The sequence below is a fragment of the Calypte anna genome, chromosome 1 (genome assembly GCF_003957555.1).
Source record: "Calypte anna isolate BGI_N300 chromosome 1, bCalAnn1_v1.p, whole genome shotgun sequence".
NCBI lineage: Eukaryota > Metazoa > Chordata > Aves > Apodiformes > Trochilidae > Calypte > Calypte anna.
The window spans coordinates 99,988,907-100,011,169 of NC_044244.1; the positions used below are offsets into that span (position 1 = coordinate 99,988,907).

General features: G+C 40.8%; 1 long non-coding RNA gene across 4 annotated transcripts; it reads right to left on the reverse strand.

Annotated features, from left to right (window-relative positions):
* Positions 1 to 256: 256 nt before the first annotated feature.
* Positions 257 to 15,005, reverse strand: LOC115600448. 4 transcript variants are annotated; one of them, XR_003988974.1, is made up of 8 exons: positions 14,603 to 15,005; positions 14,254 to 14,331; positions 10,430 to 10,850; positions 9,099 to 9,435; positions 6,894 to 6,957; positions 6,676 to 6,733; positions 5,603 to 5,635; positions 257 to 304 (listed from the first exon to the last, which is right to left on the reverse strand). It is a non-coding gene; the product is annotated as an uncharacterized LOC115600448 (long non-coding RNA). The 4 variants fall into 4 exon arrangements; XR_003988976.1 differs by lacking the exons at positions 257 to 304; positions 5,603 to 5,635 and having other exon boundaries at positions 6,004 to 6,733; positions 9,099 to 9,196; positions 9,342 to 9,435; XR_003988975.1 differs by lacking the exons at positions 257 to 304; positions 5,603 to 5,635 and adding an exon at positions 6,004 to 6,411.
* Between the last annotated feature and the right edge of the window lie 7,258 nt (positions 15,006 to 22,263).

A 22,263-nucleotide genomic window follows, 5' to 3' on the forward strand; every position in this document is an offset into this window, starting at 1 on the left:
AAGCCAGCATATTGAACTGATTTCTGGCACAATGGTAAGATTTTTTTTCTTTACTGTCATTTTAATTCATTATATTACTGTGCTATTTTTAAAAGGTCCCATTTATATTGTACATTGCAGTTCCATAGCTTAACAGTTGGAAATGAAAGATTAATTTACAGGAAATGCAAGGAAAGTATCAAAGCATAGTGACAGGAGTTATCTTAAGAGTCATTCCAAATAGTATACCACAAGATCTTTACCATGGCATATTCCATGCAGTTTGGATTTTAAACTTTGAAAGCCAGGCTTCTTCCTGAGGCTTCTGTAAAATAGTAGAAATATTCCAAGTCATAGGCTGAATTATATCTTAATTCTATGCTAACAAATACCTAGCATGGTAAATTTTGCTTACAATTTAACAGGGGAAAATGAATTGTTATAAAATATCAATAATAAAGCTGATAGTAGAACATTACAATATTTCAGCTACAATTATAAAAGTGAACCTAGTACAGGTGAGCAGCAGCTAAAATTTATCACCACCTGATGGCTGTTCAGTGGACCATGTGAAAGGAATTAACTTGCCTGTCCAGTTTGGAGCTGAAAACTCTCTGTATTACAGAAACTGCCACCAACCCTGGCACCTTCATTGGCAGAGGCCAAGGGTTAGGTAGGTGTTGGAGAAACAAGTGGTGTTGTGCGTTTAACTGCTGACAGTCTAGCTGCAGGACTTCATTTGTCAGGGATGATGGCAAAACCATTCTGAAATATTAAAAAAGCCCAGGAAAACAAAAAAAAAATTCTATCCTTTGCTAGACAGTTAAAGCTTTCACGCAATTGCCCAGTTCTTGTTCACTTGAAATGGTGGGAATGGGCACTGAAAAAAATCTGTCTCTAGAAGAATTGTATTCACACAAGCAGGACTAACAGGCTTGGGGCAGAAATTAATGGGCAAGGTACTCTGCCCTGTGTGATACAAGAGGTCAGACAAAATGATCATGATGGTTCCTCTGGCCTTTTAAATCTACGACTCTGTGATCAGTAAATTGGAATCAAAGTGTCTGCAAAATCTGGCAATGTCTCTTTTCATGTGGTCTACATAGTGGCATCTACATGTGGCATTTTCTGTTGTAAAACATACAGAGGTTAATACGACATTCTGCATGTGCACAGACATTCTCCATTTCCACAGAAAGACTTTTGCATCATAGACTGCATCACATAAGCCAGTTTAGATACCATTCCACTGTCAGCACGGTATACACCACTTTATCACTTGAGTAATGTGAATGAGAGAGTAAGGAAAAAATAGATTTGTCAGTGATCTGTGGATTCATGTGGATACATGAGCCAAGGCAAGGTTATTCAGCTCCTACATAGCACTCGCTCTGATGTAAGCACAATCAGGCTCTTTGTATCACTAAAATAAATGAGAAACACTTTCCCCACCATGACTATACATGTGTACAGAAGTAGCAATTTTACAACCATCCTCAACAAGGCTGTGCTAAGTTTTCCAGTCCTCCTGACTATTTGGCTGGTCACAATGGAGTGGCATCAGAAAGAATCTGACAGATTTAATTTGGGGAGGCTAGATTTTCTTTTACTGAGGCTTTATTTTCGAATGAGAAAATCCTATTTAAAAAAAAGCCATAATACTGTCAGTTGGATAGAAGATGGCACTGCAGACACAAAGTGATAGAGACGGGCTATCCAAGTGAAGCATACAATTAGTTCTGAATACCTTTCTTTCAAAATTACACTAGTAACTGGCAATCTTATTCACCTGAGTTTGCATTTGGCTAAATGACAGAGAATTCTATTAACTGATGCAGTTTTTTAAAAAGTTCATTTGCAAATAGCAGGATTTACTATTTGTGAAATGCCAGTTTTCTTTCTATTAAAAAAAGAGAAAATCATTAAAGCAGTTCCAAAGGCATGGTTCCCGTTCCCAGCACACAGCATCTATCACCAGATTTAAGATTATGGTTCAGATGTCAAAACACAAGCTATATGACAGCAATAACTCCCTGTATTTTCTTAACCATCTTTTTTCCTCATAGTTCCTGCAGCCCCACGAATTGACAGGGATTAACTCCCTCTCTCACCCCCCCCAAAAAACAATCAAATGAAAAACCCCAACAACTAAAAAAATAAAACCCACCCCATAAAAAGGCAAGTTTTTTTCAAAACTCATTTTCCTGGGTCTGATTGTTGCAGGGGCAATGGATGGAGCCATTCTGGCACAGCAGAGCAGGGCATCATGTGGGGCACCACTCCTGTGGTCTGCTCCGAGCATCACCTCCACCTGGAAGCAAGGTGGTTGGAATCTCTGTAAGAATAGAAATCGCTTAGTGAGTGACATGTGTAAGGAGATAATTTCAGCCTCTCTAGTTTTGCATGCCAGGTATTCACCCTTCTCCACACCTCAGTAACTGTCATTTCCCATTCACCATAGCTATCCCATGACAGTTTGCAGCAAATAGATTCAGGAATTGATGGTCAAGTTATTCTTTGCAATGTGCTTTATTGCCATGCATGAAAACTGCATCGATTTTACTCCAAAACAGGAGGAAAGATCTGTAACTCTGTTTGCTTGATGCCACATGCAGTGAAGTAGAGAATAAAACCCCCCAGTACAAGAGGACATTTTTCCAGTTCAGCTCAGTGTCACATGCTAGTCTGGAAGGGAACAGGACAATGAAAAGTTTTGGTCTCAGTAGAATAGTATCTCTGAGGAACACTTTTTGGTGTCAAAAGCTTGGCTTCTTTTTTTCCCTCTTAGAAGGGAAAAAAATTAAGTTGCCACTTAATACCCTACGCCAGATACTTTCAGGGGAGGGAGGGGGAAGTTTTAAAGTCTATTTTAATCCTTCCCCTCGTTGACACCTCATTGTTTTAGACTGGTAATGATAAATGTGATAATGAGTAATGACATCTATTCATGGAACGTGTGAAAGCAGGTCTGAAATGTCAGGATTTGGTGAGAGGAAAATGTGTCTCCAGCAAGGTCAGCTGCATTGACTTACTTTTTAGCCCATCCCTCACTAAAACACAGGCTGAATTTCTCATAAGTCTGGTCAGAGAACATTCTCCGTCTCTCTGTCTCCATTCCCCTGCCCCTGCAGTTTTTTTTTTTAGACGGTGCTCAAAGGCCAAATTATGGGAATTTTCAAACTCATTGTTCCCCATTAAAATGCTAATCCTGCCTGTGATTCCTATTGTTTAATCCCTTGAGTGCTTTTGGACATGCAAGACAGAGTACATTTTCTCTCAAGGAGTGCTCACCCTGTATGTTTCTCTGTCCCGTTGTCAGCAGCAGGCCAGGACAAATGGGGAGGCTTGGCAAGCCGACAAGCTGCTCTCACAAGGTGCAGCAAACAGACTCTACCCGGTTGTTACACCGACTCTGCTCCTGATGTTACACCTGATGTGTCTTTTCTATTCTCTTCCACACAGACTTTTATAATGCCCTCATCACCATAGTGCCTGAGTGCTTCTTAATAATAGTGCATTAACCAAAGCAGCTCACATCTGTCACTTCTATCTCCTCCCATCCTGCCCCCAGGGAGAGGAGACTGGGTAGAGAGAAACCTTTGGTAGAAGGATTTTTTTAATGAGAGCAAGAAAGAGAAAGAGGACTGATTTTAAAGAGTTTGTTAGTCTATATGTTATTGTAAATTTATATAGGGTGAGTATGAGTAGCCAAAGAAATGTATGAGGAGCAGAAGGTGATGAAAGCGTATGATGGTTCACAGACTCCATGGAATTTCACTTGAAGGGGTTAGTGTGCTTTTCTAGAAAGCTTTTCTCTGATCACCATTGTGTCACACACTTAGAGGTGCCAACCACAGTCCTGGTGTATTATATTTAATTATTCTTTACATATCATAAGCCAAGTCCTGGGATGGCTACCAATGAGGAAGACCAAGATTTTGAATTTGATAAATTCTACAAGAGGTCAGCACCAAGTTGATCCTGTGGGTAACTATTTTTAGATATATAATTGTGCTTCTCCATTGGTTTTGATTAAACTTTTGTAGACCTTAAAATAGGTGAGACTAGATACTGACATTTGCTTCCAAATGAAAATGAAGATTTTAAACTCTAACCTTGAAAATGGGACCTTTCCACTTATCATAATTCATTTTCCACTTATGCATGTGCCTTACAGAAAGAAAGATGCCTTCATAACAAGAAGTGAGAGGAAAGGAGTCACAAATGATGAATTAAAATTGTCATGACTGAACAATTTTCTGCAGGAATGTGTATTCTTATTTTCACTCTGATACCAATCACTGTAGAAAACTTTTTTGTTTTGTTTTGTAATATTTTACCAAAATAGAACTAGTGTTGTTTAAACCATGATGATCTAACGATACAAGTGAAGAAAAGGAGGGGACATATAATTTATTAAGTCAGCTAATATACTGGGAAAAACATTACTCTTTTGGATTTGGCATTAAGGTATGCCAAGTCCAAAAGCATCTCCATTTTATTCAGCTTTATCAGTTTGTCTAAGAAAATGTGTACTTTCTTCCAAAATACTGCCATTAAGATCTACTTCGATTTTTTTGTGACTATATCTAGTTTCTGGGGCTCCTGTTAAACCACTGATGGTTCTTCCTGATGTTCTGACTTCAGTCATTTCTTTATACTTGCTGAGCCACTTCATTTTAGTTCCATAATAATCACACATACCTGGCAGATACTGCTTGAGAAGACTCTGCAATGCTGCAGAGTACATGCTGCCTAGCTAGTTTTAAAGTATGCTTTGACAACACTGAATGGCTTGTTATATCTTTCTAGATTGCTTTATATTCATTAATTCTGATTATTGCTACCTTAATTTAGCACTCAGGAAGTCTGGCTATTTCCACCAGTAGTCCAGCTAAAATTGTCACCGGAATGGTTTTGGTTGTTGGTTGGGTTGGGTTTGAGGGATTCTTGAGGGGGGGGGGGGGGTGGGTTTTCTTTTTTTTTTTTTTTTTGTTTTTTTTGTTTGTTTTTGTTTGAACAGGCATTGCCTATGGTTACCATGGCAAGGTATGAAGCTTCAAAGCTAGATGAAGGGCACTAGGTAAAGAGTCACGTAGAAAGAATTGATTCAGACATACCCCTGTGGTGGGGCCATATTAACAGTACACCATGATGCCTTCTCTCCTTGTGTACTCTCTCATTTTGCTGTGCCTGCCAGCAAATGGAATTTTACAGCACAGACTTCCCCTTCTCCTTTTCTTCCTCATCCATCACCATGCAGCAGACAAACAGTCCAGATTGAAGTTCATGAGAGGCATCTCAAGTACAAATAAAAAGGTTTCCACTCTCTTGCTTGGGAACCTGGCCCATGCCACAGTCTAGGCCCTTGGAGTGTTAAATTTAGATAACACAACTATCTGCTCATATGAAAGTAGGTAGATAACAGAACTGTGTTTTCTTACATGTACTTCTTAGGTTTTAACCTCAATCGGATTACATTGTTTTGTGGAAGTGTGCACTTTTTTATTCTGTGTCTCTGTAGAATTTATCCACACGAGCACCCTTTTCTAAGATGTGCCTATTGTATAAACTTTGCATGTCATGAAATATCAAGTAACTTATACTGAAGTGATCAGTTTACCTTTTTACAATGAAAGAGATCCTCTTCTTAAGCCTATCAAGATAAAGGCAAGATAATTAATTAACACAGCAAGGTCTAGGTACTTAGGTACTAATTTGCTTTCTATGGGTTTAGGTTTGTCTACTGAAAGTCTATTGGCTTTTTATCAATATGTTTCATAAACAAGTATTAAAAAAACCAGAAAATAATATTAAGTAGTAAATATTTTAAACATATTCTACCGAAGGCACAAATATCTTTAAAATTGTTGTATACTAATATAAAGTATCACCCTTGACAGACAAAAAATATATAGAATATTAAACTGTTGATGTTTTCTTATTTTAATAATTTTCATTCCTCTCTTGCTCATTCCAGTTATGGCACAGTAAAAATATTTTTAAACACAGGAAAAACAACAAGTCATCATTCCGTATTTGTGTCTTCAGCAGATATTCTCAGTGAGAGAGGATCTGACTCTAAAGATAAATGTACCATGCATGTAAGAATGTGTTTAATACAGTAGACATTATCCAAATAAGTCTCTATTCTGTTCCATAAGCACTATAAAGACTTTTTTTTTAGAAGCCAGTGGATTAACAGTATATCATTTTCATTATTTGCAATGACTGCATCCCTTGAGTACCATAGTTTGCAGAGTCATAGAGAACAGCCATGTGACTATAATGCTCATGAGGAGAAATTAAAAAAAGTAAACACAAGTTTACTTACACATCTTTTATTGGTCTAACTCTCTCAGGCCACCTGCTCTGGAGCAGCATAAAACTAAGCAGCTGTGAACCCAGTCAACTCCAGGAAAGTGCACGAATCTAATATTACAGATCAGAAGCCAGGATGTGACCTAACTTCAGTTTTGGAAACAAAACAAATAAAAAAACAAAGTGGTGTTTGCACGACGTTTTTAGCAGCCCTAAAATCTGCCGTATCGTGTTGCACCTCATCTGGTGCAACTGCAGAGTGCTGCTGAAAGCAAGTCCTGATCCTGCCCTGATCCTAATCCTGCCCTGCCCTCCCAGCCAGCAGGGCCCTATCCCCAGCTCCAGGGACCCAGTGCTCTGCCTCCCTTTGCCTACCTGTATGTTTTGAGGGTTTGTGTTCTGTCACCTTGCAGCTGCACAATCATTAGGTCTCCTAGAGGAGAGGCAGAGGGAAAAACCACAGCCAGGTGTAAGCAGATTGATGGGTGACATCAGCCCTTTCATTAGTGTTTCCCCATTAAGTGGGGCGGATTTAACATCAACACTTTATTTCCCCAGTGTTATATTAAGCACTAGCATATTACCACACTTACCAGAGTAAAAATAAAATAATGTGTCCTGATAATATGGGACAATCGTGCTTGATAAATGTTTTTACTGTAAACGAGAGAAAAAGTGAAAATATTCTTGAGACTCTAACAGTATGTAAAAAAGTGTTACGCATGTGTGAAAACAGTGAGATTTTCCACGCACTTCAATTCAATCTTACACCTTGGTTAATTGATTTGAATGCTGCTTTAAATTTTTTTTCCATTTTAAGCTAAAGGCTGAACATCTGAGACGTCAGACGAGTCCCTCGGCATTGACCTCATTCACACATATTTATAAACTAAACACACTCCCGATAGCTCGGAGCAAAGGACAGGGTCCTGTATTCCTTCTCTAAGCTAAGCGTGCTATTTAAAAGAAGAGAGGGTCCTCTAGCGGAGAATTCGGAGTCTTACTCCTAATGCAACGTTTGTTTTGACTGGTTTTTGTAACGCAAAATACCCCAGTTTCCAAACATGTACCGAAAGTGCAGTCACCATTTTAAATCCTCCAAGTTTATGGTCATTGTCAACTCGTTTGAAAAAGCTTTTGGCTCTTTTCACTATTTTTTTATTATTATTTTTTAAAATAAGACTATGGCTATGTAGGAATGAACAAATATATACATGCTTCAGTGATCTTATTCTTCTACTATATATTAAAAAAAAAAAAAAAAAGTGCCATCTGATCAAGAAGGAGGAGGAATCCCTTGTTTTATGTGACTCTTCTAACAAGAATGATCAAATGGAGCATCTTCAAATTGCTCAAACACTCTTGCAAATAACAAATGTGCTTCCAGGCACAAGAATCAGTTCACAAATAATGTACCAGTAGCAGAAAGTTAAATTAGCAATGAATATCAGTCACAATGAAGCACTCGACCAGCTCTTGATGTGACACAACTTGAAGGGACACAATGTACTTTGAAAGGGCAGTGATGTAATAGGATGAGACACAGTGACCTTTGTATGGTTGCCTTATTTGCTATACAGGCAGCAATCAACCAACTTAAAACAGCCCTGAGATTTCGTTCCTGACCTCTCCTGAACATTTTTCATTTAATAACGTGTCAGTGGCTTTTACATTTTCCCTTCCTGTTTGGATTGCAGAGAGATGGAGAAAAGAGAGATCAAGACAGATGGCAAAAGCCTGAGCTGGTGGTGGAAGGCTCTCCTCCTGTGAAAACCCTCTGTGAGTTATAGGGTTCAGGAGAGAGAACTCCTGCTCACGTCAATAAAAGCAGCCAAAGCAGTTCGGTTCATCTACACCCTTATTTTTCTCTGACATATTTCATCTCAGACTGATATTCCTGTTACCAGCCTTCTATCTTACACCTGATAGGGAATTTCCTGCAGAGGATCAGCCTTTATTGTGCCAGATGTACTGCCAGCTCTTGCAGCTTCATACCAAGCCCTGCAATTTCTGAAAGGATTCATGGAGCCCAGCTGCTGGACTGTAAAATTTCCAGAGAATGTCAGTTTTTATTTAAGAAAAAAAAAAAAGAGAGGAGAGGAGAGGAGAGGAGAGGAGAGGAGGGAAAAGAAAAGGAGAGGAGGAGAGGAGAGGAGAGGAGAGGAGGAGAGGAGGGAGAGGAGAGGAGAGGAGAGGAGAGGAGAGGAGAGGAGAGGAGAGGAGAGGAGAGGAGAAGGAGAGGAGAGGAGAGGAGAGGAGAGGAGAGGAGAGGAGAGGAAAGGAAAGGAGGGAAGGAAAAAGAGGAAAAGAAAAAAAAAAAAAAAAAAAAAAAGAGAAAAAAGGTGAAATCTCCTAATTTAGAGTGTAAACGCAAAAATACAGGCTGAACTACTCTAGGTATGTTCCATATTTTTAAGCCCAGTGGCACTCTTTTGAGGCTTGAGCTGTGATTTTACAGTGTCTGGAGCTGGCAGTTCTGTGCCTGTGAAAATGTCTCATGTTGAGAGTTTATTCTCTGCCACATAACTCCAGCCACTTCTGAGTTACAGGGCACAAAGTGAATTTGGCAGACAGCAAGATCTGGCTGTGTGTGTCAATCATGCTTACTAAAATGTCCCTCCTTATTCATTACATTCAAATGCTTTGTGAGCAAACTAAGACTGAATTGCAGAGTGGAGGATGTTTTAGTGGTTGGAGGGCACAGTCTGGCTAGAGAAATAAGGTGTAATCCTCATTCTTTTCCTCCTTGCTTCAAATGCCAAAGTACTAAGAGACATAACCTTCAACAGCACACTTACAGGTTTGCTTTCTAGTTTTGAACTTGAGCTATGCCCTCTTTCATTTCCTTCCAGGCTAGCTATTTGTAATTCTCATCTGAGCAGAAATGTATGAAAATCTGAAAATGCAAAGACAAAATAACAGTAAACCAGAACTTTTCTGCTAAAGGTTAAGACAGTTAAATAATATTAAAGATAAAACCATTACATCATAACTACAATTTTCATATGATTTTTCCTCATCAGTATTCCTAAATTTTTTACATTCAGTTTTTTCTTATCTTTCAGCAGACGGCATCTCTGGGTGGATGTGCAGAGAAATGGGGCTCTGGCAGTAACCTGTGTTCAGTCTTGTTTGCTGTAATGAAAATTCTCATTAGGGTTAAGTTCATCTAATCAGAAAAAAAGGAACCTTCCTTAAATACATGAGCCTTCACCAAAAAAATTTCAGCTGGCAACAAATTACATTACGATCCATCCCCATGGCTTCTCACTGGATTTTTAGTTCATGCATTTTCAGTCCCTCAAGCATTTCCAAACATACTCTTTACTCTAGCAGGCCTCATCTTTCCATTCAAAGTAGGAATAACAGCAATTCTTCCTTGCCCTATCAGCAGCTTAATACACTAAGCTTATGCCCAGCTTACTACTTCAATAGGAATGGAAGGTAAACCTAACTTACCTGAGCAGAGAGGAAAGAAAAATCTCAAATGCTTTGAATAAATAATAGAAAATGTATTTTGATTTTTTTTAAAGCCTAGTGAAGAATAATTTTGCTCTGCTTCTAAGAGATTTCGAGAGCTTTTGCCACAGATTCTCTGAAGACCTGACCACTAAAAAGAAGGCAAATCAGAGTATAAAATGAAGCTTGTGTTTGGTGCTTTGGGACTACTTGTTAGACAGTGCCAGAGGTTTTGATGAGAGGGAGTAAGCCTTGAATCCAGCATTGTCACAGAAAGCATTAGAAATACAGCAGACAGAGTTATCCAGAGACAGCAAGCTGATTTCTGAGGCCTTTTCACTTTCTTAGTAAAGGTTTTCCCAAATGAAGGATAACTACTATTCCAGTTTTGACTGCTGGTGCCATAGAAGCACAGAGGTGATCAATTCCCTTGCACTCTGTTTTCACCCAATGGATTGCTCTCACCATCTTTTCCTGGAATGACAGCTTTTCTAGAGATACTCCTAGACTAAGGCCCAGAGAGAAAAAAATCAATTTTCAGTATCAAGGAAAACTGGTTGTAGGAATAAGATGTGGTGGGAGATTTGCTGATGACACTTGTGTGCTTCACATCACTCCCATAACAGTCTGCTTTCTCCTCAGAAACAGGACAGGCTAATGTTGTCATTACCTTCTTTCAGAATCCCAGTATTAGTCCATGATTGAACAACCATGGAACTAGAAGAAGAACAGACTATGTTATGGATGTCAATCAGGAACACACAGTCCGGGTTTCAGATGGATTTGGGTCGGGTCTTACAAGAGATGCTGCATGTTAGAAATTAACAGTGTGGTATGCATGACTGGAATATCCTCCAGAGTGTAATCATGTCCTAGATGGTCCTCTTAGTTCACAGCCAAAGAATTCTGGCTCTTCTGCTGAGCAGTTTCATCTGGTATGTGGATGTCAATTTTCATCTTCCCCAACACTACAAATGACAGCAGATTAAGGTCTTGACAATGCTGTGGAAGAACTTTTAATATGCCAGTTGATAGTCCAGTTGGAAGACTGGGGTATTGCCAAGTGTGGGTTTTGGCTGCATGAGGAAAATCTGTTAAGAAATTGATTTTGTTAAATCACTGCAGCAACCTAATGTAGATGTGCATCTAAGGTTTCAGAATGACTCTTTAAAAAATGCTATAGAATCAGCTTAATCTACGTTAACCCCACACACCCTTACACAAAACACCAGCAAACAACGTGATGATACTAATGGCACTAAATGAATGAAGGATTGTGTGCTCAATGAAATCCATTTCTAATCCTATTTAATTGCACTGTCTTGCACAGACAATGCTTGTGCATATGCATGCTCATGTGGGTGTTCCCTGAAGAGCACAGAACATGAGCCTTCTTCATCCAAGCACACTGAAATTCTGAGTGCTGTCAAAACAGTGGGAAGTCTTTTAGGACTGAGAAGGGAAGGATGTTATCTTTTTCTGCGGAAAGGACACTAGACTTCGGTAGTTAGAAAATGATCTATGAGACTTGATGTGTCACAACTGCAAATAATCAATCAATTTATGATTCTATATATGTTAGGTTCTCACACATGAGGGCTCAAAATACCAAAAAAAAAGGAAGAACCTTGTAGAAATGGTGTAATTAATCACTTAATCACTCTTCAAGATAATGTTGAAGTATTAACTAATCTAAACCAGAAATAAACTGCAGTGGATTGACCTGTTCAGAACTGTATCGCATATATATTTTTCTCTATTTATTTATTTAAAACTTTTGCAGTTACTTTAAGCATTTGGTCTAGTATCTAAGAGTTAATAAAACTTTATTTGACCCAAAGGACCCATGAACTCCAAAAAAATACAAAGAGCACACAAAATTTCACATGTAAAAGTATGCAGTGCTTTACATCACAGCACTTAAGGAAACTGTAAAGTGATAAAGGTTAGTTTGTTACTAACACAGAACTCCTGAGTAACATGTCACCTCTTTATTCTGATTGCTTCTTTGACCACCTTAAACAATATCTTTACTTGATACCTGCAGCCTATGGTCACATATGTACAGAAGTAATTTTTGGTCAGTCATGTATGGTTTTCTTTTTCAATCTTTCCTCATAAGGCCATTGTAGTTCAGTTACTCAGAGTACATGCAAAAAAATATGGAATGGTTTGAACATGTACTTCCATACTTTGTGCTGGGAAGACTTGATTTTGGGTGAGCTCCATCCAGTAATTTATGTGCTTCTAGAACTAAGAAGTGTTATTCCAAACTGTGTTAGGGAAAACTGGGATTAATACAGAAGATTGTCCCATGACAGGTCGTATGCTCTTGAATTGCATCCCCTGCTGAGAGGTTCCATAAAGATTTTATCTACACAAAAATTCCCTCTAGCTTTTAAGAGGAAGAAGCATGAGCTTTTTCCAAAGTAAACAGTGAAATTTGTTTGGCCTGAAGCATCAGGTCACTGGGAATCATACTGACCAGCTTTGTGTTCATTCTTTGGTCTTATTAGTCTGACAGTTCATGAACATATATAATGCATTTTTTATATGGAGACTGGGGAACTAAATACCTTTAGTTTGGTTGCTTTCTCATTAAACTGCATTCCAGTCTTCATATATGACAGGCTCCTGACATAGTACAGTAGTATTATTATAAAATAATGCAATTTGGCCAAGATAAAGTATTTCTACAATGAGGAAAAAAAAAATCAAACCATTCTGACAGATTACCAGATCATAAAGTACATCATCTACTAGCGATATGTAATGAAAATAAGTGTCTTATGAATGGGTTTCTGAAGATGCATCATCAGTAGCTTGATTACTCAATTATTTTGTAAAGAAACTAGTATCACAATGTTCTAAGATAAATTGCTGGTAAATGAAGCAACACCGAAGTCCAGTTTCTGGCCAGAAATGAGGAAATGTGTCCTGTCCCATCCCTCCTGTCTCCCCCGCCCCCCACCTCGTTCCTATTTAGTTTATGAAAATCAAACTTCTACAAGCAGGCAAGATAAATTTAACCCCCTTCTTTTCTGTCTGGATAGTCTTAGTTACAGGGATGCAGAAAAGTTCAACGGTATGAGCCCTTTGGGCAAAATAAAAATGCTTTTTCTTCAAAAACAAAACAAACAAACAAAAAAACCCTTAAAAATGCATAGGTAAGGAATCTGGGCTTGAAAAGTGTCACTGCAAAATGTCATGGGTCTTAAAGGTTATGAGATAGAAACTACAAGAGGTGAGTGGCTTACAAAGCAAATAATCTCAGATCATCCTTTATGCAGTCAGTGGTCAGAGGGACTTTTAATCAGTTCAAAGGTGGCTCAGTATTTTTATATAAACGACTCACTTTTACTTCCAGCTAGCTGAGTGCTCCTGCTGCTGGGCACTAAAGGAATCTCAGCAAGGGCATAGATGTTGAAAACTGTGTTAAGGTAACTTCAAATGATTTAATGTCTGTACTGCAAGAGGAGTTCATTTATCATATGAGAATGAATTCAGAAAAGAACTTCTTATTTCTGCTAATAAAATATCTTCTTGCTAGACACCAGTTTCGGTTTTTCATGCAGGCAGCAATTTTTATTAATCCTTACCATTTGTCTGACACATATTTCAATTTTCAAATGATTTTTCTACAGTGAAGGAACAGTATATTAGCTGAAAAATACACTCTGGAATATAAGTGTAAAGTATGCATCCATTATGCATCAGCATCAAGGCAGAATTAGACTGCACTTTGAGACAAGATATAGTATCTGTCGCTCCTGCGAATGAGCCTTGATTAAATTAAGTTCCCCACAGGGACAAAGGTTCAAAAGTTCCTGGTTAATAAAACATATGGCAGAAAATGTGGAAAATAGTGGAGTATGTGAAGCTTTAGCACTGTAAATGCACCTATTCCCCAAGTATGTGTATTTTCTCTGTACACAGCTATTCCTTGTCTTAATACTTTTTTCTTACATATCTCCATGTTTCCACTGTTCACACAATGTATGTGAAATATTCCAGAATGGGTATAGCTGTGTCCACTTTGATAGAAGAGCAGAAATTCCAAAAACACATACTGCAAATTAGAAACTCTGGGGTCTTTAATTTTGTTAAAATACATGGGAAAAAAAAAAAAAAAAAAAAAAAAAGGTAACTTAGATAGTATCCATTTTGTTCTTCCATTCAACATAACGGTACTCACATTTTCAGCCTTTAGAGAGCTTTTCTATCCTCTTTTAAACAGTTCATAGTGTTTGGAAGAGAAAATGAAAAATTGATAGCTTGGGAAAATCATAGAGGGCAATTACCAGATTTCAGCTTATGTTTCTTATGGGGTTTGTATGAGCATTTAATAGTGCTAAGCAAATAAAAAAAGTTGTTCCTGAAATATATGAAAAACGTGGATGATGACCAGAGACTGTACTGACAGTTCTCATGCTACAACAGTTGGATGCATAAACTGAAGGAGATGACAGAGGTTTGCATTTTCAATCATCTTACCTGAAACCTCAGCCACTTGTAGGGCATGTGGCTTGTTGTCCTGTTTTACTGAAGAGTCAAATTGTTCAGTAATGCTTTCTGTGAAAAAAAAAGTAGTGTTTACACAATTGTTTTCAGAAAAGAAATAGCACTGCAAGCTATGTACAGTTTTCATGAAGTGGTTTTTGAACATATTCATATATATGAATTTGGAATAAAGTGGTTCGAGAAAAGAAAAAAACTGATTTCTCATTTTTACCAAGAGACGAAAAAAAGGCAGAACAACAACAATGAAACAAGATTCTTCTACAGGCTGACAGTGAGACAGAACATCACCAAACACAAGAACTGAGCAGATAATTGTATTCACCTTTTTAAAGTACATTTTCACAATTCGCTTTTTTTCATTCCATGAGTGTAGAAGTATAATTTAAAAGAAAAGGCTAAAAACAGCAGATGCATCTTCCACAAAAAAGAAGAATCTAACTGATCACTATGTCCACTGTGAGTACTGTCAGGGCACTGTCATTGCTAATAGTTCTTAAAATCCTGACCAGACCCAACTGGGACCCCCACCCTGACTTCCCCTGCCTGGGTTCTCTGACAGAGCTTCCCAGGTGGACCTCAGGTTCACATTGTTGTCTTCTCTCCAGTCACAACTTCAGCCTCATCTCCTGTCTCATATCCTGCTGCCCCTGGATCGACCTAGCCCTGGCTCATCCCATCTCATGTGTCTGAGGCTGGTGACAGATGCTGTTACCAGTCCCTGGCTCTGCTGGCCCCACTTCGCGCTGCGTGTGAGGCTTTGCTCTGGCTGGTGAGGGCACTGCCTGTGCTGGAATAACCCTTGGCTCCTGGCTCATCCTCCCTTGGGGGGCAGCCCCACTGCCAGTGTTCCCTGACAAACAGGACAAAAGGTCATTGAAATTGCAGCAAGATAAATGTAGGAAAACTATTAAGAAAACTTGCTAACTGTAACCTGTTCGTAGGGGCCCTTCTGTTCTTAATTTCCATGAACCTGAGATGCCTGCAGCAGCCAGTAGCTGAAGTTAAATGCACTGGTTTTAAAGTTAAGATTTTTTTTTTGTTTTCTCCTGAGTGGCTCCAGGATATATTTGCATGGCTCTTCACCATTACAGCTGACACCTCCTCTGCAAAACTCAGTAGAATTACTGCTCTGTGACAGTCCTGTTATTGATCTTTTAATAAAATTTCACTTAGATGTCAACCTTGGCACCAGTGGTTCCACTAATCCAGAAGCTCACCTTAAGCATTTCTCATACAGAGGGACAACTGGGTCTGCAGACAATCTGCTTCTGATGCCAGTTAAGTGCATCTTGAGATTTTTCTATCTGCTACTAAATTATATTCTGACCATCTTCAGAAAAAAAATGACTAGATAAGTCCATATGGCATTCTTAAAATATCTGCAACATTCCAGAGTAACAGATTTTGCTATTTTGAAAAATACCACTGCAAGCTTTCCCATACAATACATTTTGTATGAGGCATGAATAAATTCTCTTCCTGATACTGAGATGCCCAGCTGGGGTGTCTCAGGCCACAGCTTGTGTGACACAGCACCATGGCATCAACATGACGGCTGCCTCCGGACAAACACGTTAAAGATCAACAAGGACAACAATTAAACAAATAGTATTGAGAGATTAAATCCCTACTAGGCTTGTGGTGTGGGCAGAGGAAGAGGACAAGGAGATAACACAGTGCCCTGAATCTGCTGCCTGATGCACAGTTCATGTCACTATTCCATATGGCAAAAACCATTAACTAAAATACAGAAATGAGAAGGATATTACTTTTATGGCACTATTATTAGGTGTCTTATTCTCAAATGTCTGTAAGGACTGATTAAATCAGTGTTAGGGCACCATAAAAAAATGTGAGCTCTACTGTCAGTGTGAGTTTTTTTCCCAATTGGGAAGCTGAATCAGATTGCTGTTAAACTAAGAGTTTGATGAAATTGCTTTAGATGATGTTTATTATCAGGAATTTGATAGCTCCTAGTTTAGCCTCCCCTCTATGTAGTGATATGCTTTTGTGATTGTAAAGAAAAATCCCCTTCATTAAAAAAAAAATCTGAATAATTTACCACTCTTTAATTATTTGAGTTCTATGCTCTTCATCCTACTGCCTGCCTTCCATGTGTTGTTTGATCAGCATTTCTGTAACATTCATAAATAATTGAAACAGCTGATGATTTCCTTAAAGTATGACATCTATCAAAGACCTTAGGAGAATGGCAAAGATAAAATAGCATAGTAAAGTTTCTTATCCAGAGAAATAAAAAATTCCAATTCCTCAAGATGCATGCACCCCTAGGAAAGATTTTTCATTATTGTTACATTCTTTTTTTTTTTCTGACTTCCTCTCTGTGTTTTTGGTGTATTCAGACAGTACTCATGCTAGATCATTCCTGCTTATAAGGAAGGCAAGGATTCCGCAGCACATTTCAGATTTTGGCATTTGTAGAAACACAAAGAGGTAGAGAGGCCTCTTGCTAAATTTTTGCCATTAAACTGAAAAGAAGAAAGAGGTGATCTCTTAACCTATTTTCCTGTCAAAGCAGAAAACTCCCTCTTGTAAGGGATGGCTTTGGGCTTCATAAAAATAGGTGTGTGTCACGGTTTAACACTGGCCCGGCGATTAAAACGAATAACAGACGCTCTCTATTAATGTCTCTCTCCTCCTTGATAAAGAAAGGAGAGAGAATAAGGGAGAGAGACTTATGGGTTGGAAACTAAACTACACAACTTTAATGAACAGTAATGATAAATAGGAAAAATTACTAAATATATACAAATATACAGGAAAATGGAAACCACATTCCTCCCTCCTTTCCCCCAGTAACTCTCACGTCACCACCGAGGCTGCAGGGCAGCCCTGGGAAAGTCCAGGCTGGACTCCTGGAGTCGGCAGCAGTCGGGAACCGGAGGCAGGAACACACAGATATGGGCTGGCACGGATCAGGACCACAGGCAGACGAATGGATGGAATCCTTCCAGGATGCCGGGTGAAGGAAGGGAAGAAGGGAAATCAGGAAATCCAGAAGTCTGGGAATCCGGAAATCTGGAAATCTGGCTCGGCCCTCGTGATGCCTCAAATTTATACTGAGTGTGACGTATATGGGATGGAATACTCTGTTTGGTCAATTCTGGCATCTATCTTGTCTGTTCCTCCCCAAAGGAGGGCTCAGGTGGGACCTCTGTATCCTCCTGGACGGTAAAATGTTTTCCTCAGAGCTGAGCAGTGTCCTTGGCTCTGCATACCAGTCTCTAGCAGTAACTATAAACATCAAGTGTTATCAGTCCTAGAAGCACACACTGTCTGAGAAACTTGCTGTTAATTTCAGCAAGTGCAACTACTTACAAGAGACTTAGCTAAAAGCAAAAGTACAAGACAGAAAATCACCTTTATCCTGGCCCAAACCAGGACAGTGTGATTCTTTTAAGTTTCCCTTAACAAGAGTTATCATGGCTGATGAGTTTCATCACACAACTCCAGGCGTCATTTACCAAGGAAGTAGGACAAGAATTATGAGATTTGAATGCTCAACAAGCACACTGTAGGGCTAGATTAGCTGTGAAAATTTAATCTGGTCAGCCAAGCACTATGTAACTTTTTGAGAAGATCACCATTTTTTCTGGAAAAATAAATGCTTGTGAAATGGTGTTCTCCACAGTGTTCAGGCATACACTATGGTTTAACTTGGAAAAAAAAAAAAAAAAAAAAAAAAAGCAGAGCAGTGTCAGAATGAGTGTAGCCTCTAGTAATTGCTACCATCTCTCAGGGAATTAAAGGAGTTAAGAAAGTATTGATGAAGACTGGGCACACATGCAAGTTGTCTGTAGTAGTGTCAGTTAGGGATTTAAATCTGAATTCAGGTGAGAGGTAGTATATGTAGGTCTATGTGAGAAAAAGAACCTGGACTTCCTATACTAAGACTATGGGTAAGATTTTAAAAGAAAGGGTCCTCTTCTGGAACTGAATAGGTCTAGCATTATGAAAGGTACAGAATTTTTCTGTTTAAACACTTCATGAAAAATAATAATTGTCCTGTGAGCAAGCAGGCAACATCACTGTCTGAAGAAAGAGATATGACTTAGGAGGTAATGTAAGGATTTTGTTTGCTTGTTTCATTTTGGTTTGTTTCCTTTGTACCAATGGTGAGATCAGTCTTGAATGCTATGTACAATTCTGACATCAGTGCTTCAGAAAAGATGATGAAAAATTTCAAAGGCCTCTGAAAGAGAGCCCTGAGAACGGCTGTGGATCTGGAAATGCCCAAGAAAGAAAAATTTTATGCTGAGCTTGCACAGAGAAAACTTTGCTGAAGTTCCATAAAGACAAATGAAACCAAAGGTTTCATTCACAGGAAGTGTCTTATTCAGGACTTCGTCTTTTTTCAGTACCTGATGTTACCTCAAATGGAAACTGTGTTTTTGTGAAGAAATAACCGGGGTGAGATCCAGAGGATCAAAGGCTGGGGCTGCACTGCAGTGTAATCAAGGGTTGGACTCGATGATCTCAGAGGTCCTTTCCAACCTGGCTGATTCTGTGATTCTGTGAATGGGCAGCTCGGGATCTCTCATGCAGGTCACTGACCTGTTACAACAGGACACCCAGGGTTTGCCTCTGTGCTGCAGCCAACACTGCAGGCAGGACTCCTGTTCCTAACACGCGGTGCCAGAGCCACATGTGGACACGTGTGTAGTGGGTGACTCCAAACTGCTCCAGCCACAAGAGAACATTTCAGCTCTGTCTTTACTGCTCCCTTCCTCACCCTTCCTTGCCCTGTCACTGGCAGTGCTTGTCCCCAGTTGCTGGGCTGGCCAGCAGCCTCAGCAGGGCAGGATGGTCACCAGTGGCAGCCCCTGCCCATGCCGTAGGGCACAGGCTGAACTGTTGCCCTCCTCTTCCCCTCAGGTTCTGTGTGTTTTCATCTGAAACAGACAGATCAATAGATCTGATCTGTGAGGCTGGCTGTAAGCCTGCAGATCTTAAATCTGACTTAGGAAAGCCTTAAACCTGTGGCAGGGAGTATGTCCTTCACCCCTGGAATAGCTGGATTGATTTAGTGGGATTCACTGCAAACGAGCCTCTAGGGTCTCCATAATTTCCTGGAAAGCACTGAGGTGTGAGACAGGCAGGTGAATGCTTCCCGAAAATACCCCACCCGCACGCTTTCTTGGAATCAGCTGTGTCCCTCCGGTGCACGCGTGTGCCTCAGATTGTGCTGAACTGACTGGAAGAGTAAAGGTACCGACCCAATCAGCTGATTAATTAATTAATCTCCCTGCTCCATAAAAATGACGTAACTTGACCGTGCGGATTTCCTCCAAGCGTGCTTTCCTAAAAACGCCCTTTTCCCAGGGCCGTACCGGTAAACGGCGGGGCCGAGCTCTACCTTTAGCCGTCGGGCCGGCCCGGAGAAGCTCCCCGCGGCCCTGGGAGGCGGCGGCCAGGCGGGACGCCCCGTCGCGTAGCCGGATTTCTCAGGGAGGAAGGCGCAGCAGGCGGGCGGCGGCGACGCCCTTCCCGCAGCCCAGCGTGCTGGGGAGCCCTCTCAGGCTTCGCCCTCACCGCACCGCGGGTACAACCGCAGGCGGTACCCGCCGCGCCCGGCCGCAAACCCACCCTGAAGGCAGCGCGGTGACGGGGAGGGCCCCCGGGGCTGCCGAGGGAGCCGCCCGCGGGGTTTCGCCGGCAGGGCGGTGCCCGCCATGTGTCCGGCAGATGGCGCCGCTGCGCCGCACCATGGGCTGTGAACGGGCCTAGAGCGGGCGAAGGGGCGGGGGCAGGGGCCGGGTCTGCGCCCAGTGTCTGACAGGGCCCGGCGGAGCTGCCCGTCGCCGGTCGGTACCGCCTCCTCACGCCGGGTCTGACGGGGCCGCCATTCCCCTCGCAGCGCTGCGATGAGCGGCGGAGGTGCGGCGGCGGCCCCCTCTAGCGGGTGGCTGTGGAGGTGCCGCTGGCGACGCGGCTGGGGTTTTGTTGTGCCCCGGGGCTGTGGGCGCTGTCGGTTCAGAACCGTGGCTGGGGAGTGAAACCGGTCACGTCTTGGTTGCTGAGAAAGCTTGTGGAGAGTCACGGAGCAGGAGGCAAAGGCAGCCCGGACTCCCCCCCTGCGCTGCCTGGGTTGGCAGGGGGCCACCCATGGCAAGGGGGCCTGCGTCCCAAAACATAATCATTCCGAAAGCTAGGTGTAATTAAGCGAGCTTATTTTAAAGCCTTCAGTATGACCCTGTAGAGGACCTATGTGGGTTTGCGAATGCTACAGAGCTCTCCGACAAGAGTTTGCTGAGAAGAAACGCCGATCGGTCATTTCAGAAATTTTCCCTGTCCTAGCAACAAAACCGAAGAACCTCGAACGGAACGAATCAAAATCTAAACCAAACAACAACAAAATAATTTCACAACCCCCCCTAAAATTTAGCTGGTTTGTGACTATTGCAAAGCCCAAGGTTTGACCTGAATAAAAAGGGAGGTAAAACCAGACAGAACATGGTCAGAGGCAGTTATGTGGCCTGGACAGTGTCCACAGTCCCGGGGAAATAAATCAAGCTCTTGGTGAGGGTGGCAGGACCTGGAGTAGTGTGTCAGGGAGGCAGATGCACTCTTCACTTCCTTTTCTGGAGGAGCTGCAGTGTTTCATCCCTGCTTTGCCTCCGGTCAGATAAACACCACTGGGAGAAGGCATCCCTCCTGCTGGGCATCATTGCAGCCCTGCCTGGGAGAAGCAGAGATGCCAGGATGAGCTCATGCTTTTTGCTGTGGAAAGGTTGAGGTCAGGGACATTGCTTATTCTCTGCAGAAAGAGAAGCAGGCTTGTGCTTTGCTGAGGAATCTGAATGACAAACTGATGGTAAGAAATTACAAGGAAAAGGGACATCTGGGTGATCCAACAGAAATGATGGAGCACTGTTCTGGCAAGATTATTACCTTTTGGATATCTAAGCTATAGAAATAAAAATCATGAAACTGTAGATGGAGATTGTTGTTCTGAGTTTAAAGCTTTAGTCAGATGGTTATTGACCTATAATTATCGTTTTTTAATTATTCAAAAGACTGAAGACATCAGATTTGTCAGGCAATACTCTGGTAACACTGCATATTCTTACACTCTGGTGCCTTTAGAAAGCTGCCTGCGGAGATGCAAAGGTAGAGAGCTAGTTTGTGTAAATTCTTCACATTAGTATATTTAGCCAGAGTAGCTCCTTTAAACAGGCTGAAGTTTTAAATTAAGATATTGAGCAGTTCCACTGAAGTTGGGGAAACTGGTAATTTGATACGGAAGTTAACTGCTGAATCAGGACCAGGACATACGTTCAAACTCTTTGGAGCATTTGCTCTTTCAGAGGTGGCTGGAAAACACCTACACCTATTTTACCTTCTTTGGGTTTTCCTGATCTACCTGTAACTTCAGCATGACTGCCAAAATGCATGAAGAAAACAATAAAGCGGCTAATACCAGACATAGTTCTCCTTCAGCTTGAACTTAGACATCTGTTAGCTCTAGCAAAGTTCTGCTTAACCCAAGTGAAAGCCCAAAGGGTAATCTGCTATTGATTACAAGGAAAGCAAGCTCTCTAAAAATGAGGGCAAGTATTTTATTATACAACAAAGCAACGAAGCACTTTGGAGGTTAATCCATGATGATGACATGATGACAGCAACAGGTGAGATGTGGTAATAATGTAATCATCATGAATGCTTTACAGACTTCATTTTTTTAAGCTATATATTTAAAAGATGAAGGGACATACTGAAAAATCTATAGGGTGGAGAGAGAGAGAAAGCATAAAGAAAAAAATAATGTAATGAGCAGTTAGAAGTGACTCTCCAGTCAGTGAAATACTGTTCTGCTTCTCCAATACAGGACATTTCATTGTTGCATCTAAAGGAATTCAGGTGTCAGGGCCAGTTTATGAAATACTGATTAAATAACTAAACCAAAACATTCAAACTTTCTGTTGTTAGGGAGACTGTATGCTGATTTTTAGTGACGATCAT